Here is a 2766-nt window from a genome sequence, read left to right on the forward strand (position 1 = left end):
ATATCTTGTATATTTAATTTTAGTGCAATGACCAAAGACCCAACAAAAAGGGATTCATGTATTATTAATTCATATATTATTAATCCCTAAGTAGCTAAATCTTTGCATTATAGTCCTTGTATAATTTGTCTTCCTACCAAATAACCCCTAAGTTTTTGTATTGTTTTGATTGGTCCAACCTCTTGGTATTTGACTAATCAAATGGATTTATGAGGAAAGAGTAAAAAGAAGTGACGAAGCGAACGTGGAAGTGACAAAGCGAAGTGCCCAAGCAACAAGGCTAGAAAATATTAGGTAAAGTTGTCTCAAGTATCATCTTTAACTATTTATATATTCAAGTTGACCACAAAATAGTTGTATTTCAAATTTTTCTTTTCTTGGAATCTAAAACTTTCCTACTAAATCAAATTCTGTGAAATTGTGCGGCGATTAACGAGTGTTTGTGTGTGAGTCCACTTATCAGTGGTGTTGTGGTCCACGATAATCATTTTTTTCAAGATTATTTTCTCAATATTTTAAAAAATCTCACATGGGGTTTGTGTAACCTTTACTCAAAATGCCATGAAGTCATCACATGAAATACAGAAAGGATAGAATATTCATATAACATCGTGACAACACATGAGACGAAATTGTGCAATTGCTCATGCCTTGGTGAAAACACAGTGAAACTTTCTCCTTGCAAAGTAAAATAATACTCCTACAACAACAACAATAGCATATCCAACAACAACAACAATAAAATATCCAATATTATCTTATATCGTTGGATCTGAGGAAGGTAGTGTGTACACATATCGTACCCCTATCTTGTGAGAATAGATAGACTGTTTCGAATAGACCCTTAGCTCATAAAAGCATAAGTACCACATTAATGAAAATATAGACAAGAAGAGACAGTACCAAAAAGTTATATAAAAATAACAAAACACAACAAGACAGTAATGTGATCAATAAAACTCCTACTATATTAAAATCACAAAAAGACTACTGCACTGTATAATTTTCGGACATATGCATCTATTTGTCCTTACATATTTGATATTTGATAGGACTCCTAACACATAAAAGCATAGAAAAAAATACAAAAATATTAATTACGTCCTAATTCCAAATAAGTCATCACAATAATATTTCGTACAGGAAATAGTAAAGCCATCTAGCTATGGATGTAGAACTTGAGTCATGACCCTTTGGCCAATGACCCTAAAGTTGACAAATTCACGCTTTTTTACCGGCTTGTTCGACGAGTACTAAGGAGATCATAATTTCTTGATCTTGGAAGATAAACAATGGATTCTGAGACAGTACAAGTTCTTTTACAAGATGCATACATGCTTATCAATCCAAATCTACCACTTAAACTTCTTGTTGATGTCATTACCTTTGAAGAAGAAGTACTCTTCCAAATGTCACTAAAGTTTTCAGGATGTTCTTGATCCTTGGAACACTCCACAAATGCTGCAAAAAAATGGATCATTACTGAAGCTGTCACTAGCACTCTTTTTCGGATAAAATTCCTCGCGAAAACTTTGTAGTTTCTTGGCTGAATTTGGAGAATTACCAGCTGGTGGTGGCAATGGGAGAAGTTGGCTTGAAGAAGAGCTATTTTTCCTTGAAATTTGTTGCTTCGGAATTCCAGGAATGTACTCCCAAGAAAATGGCACTCCCTTATTAGAGAATTGAAAAGGAGTATTTGGGCTAAAAGGGGAATGATGATCATGTGTAGAAAGTGATCCAAAGGAAGAATTTGAAGAGTAAGAAGGTGAAGAAGAAATAGTGAAAATTGGAGTAGAAAACGTGTTGTCTCTTTGACCATATCTTGGAGTTCTAGTGGTTGAGGAAGTAGCCATTGAATCTTGGTGAAGAGAGCAAAAAGAGGAAGGAAGAAAGAGTGTCTTTTCCTTTCTTTTCTTTTATTATTATGTTGTCTTTACTATGTTTATTTTCTCCTTTGTAATGTATATATAATGAGAGATTCTTTTAGTTTCTATTTTCTTGTGGTGGGGGTGGAACCGTGGAGGACAATTTGCACGCTCAATAGACTTCGGAAAATGAGAAATGAATAAAAGAGATAGATATTTATTAACAAACAAAACCACCCCAATCGCATTATTACAAGGATGGATCGGAGAAAGAGAAGGGACACAAGGAGGACCAAATGGCAAATTTTTCTTGAAATTATTATTAAAATCAATATTTGCAGTTGTACTGATGTTTTTATTTCTTTTTAATTTCCGATACATTAGGGATCAGGAAGGGAAGGGAATTGGGATAATTAGAACGAATTCACACTATTGAGTGGAAGATTATCACTGATCACTATACTATAAGATTTGATGGTGTGCTTTATATCACTGCGACATACCATATGAGCAGTGATCTTTTAAGAGCTTATATTATATCCTTTCTCAACTCATACACAATTTTATGTCATCAATTTCTGAAATGCTTGACCTACATACTATATCCACAGTTAAACAAATTTTTCTATTATTGTTTTCTGATTTAATGTTTTCTGTACTAAAAAAGTTGCTACCTCTAGAGCATTATATAGTTTGTGGAATGTAAGCAATGTTTCGAACGAATAAATAAATGTCCAATGTGATTTCAGAAACTAGTCAACTTAATGCTTTAAAAATGAAGTAGGTCAAAGTTTTCAAGATAGAGGGACAAAAATAAACAAGAAACCTTAAAATGCCAGCGTATACAATGTTTAGAAACTCAATTAACAATTTAGTTAGGCTCGGTTACGATAAGAGTAAT

The 2766-nt window shown here is 33.2% G+C and overlaps 1 pseudogene; it reads right to left on the reverse strand.

Moving 5' to 3' along the window:
* Positions 1-897: 897 nt before the first annotated feature.
* LOC107776158 (uncharacterized) lies at positions 898-2029 on the reverse strand (annotated as a pseudogene).
* Positions 2030-2766: the final 737 nt, after the last annotated feature.

Source organism: Nicotiana tabacum, chromosome 16, assembly GCF_000715075.1.
Source record: "Nicotiana tabacum cultivar K326 chromosome 16, ASM71507v2, whole genome shotgun sequence".
In the NCBI taxonomy this organism is placed as follows: domain Eukaryota; kingdom Viridiplantae; phylum Streptophyta; class Magnoliopsida; order Solanales; family Solanaceae; genus Nicotiana; species Nicotiana tabacum.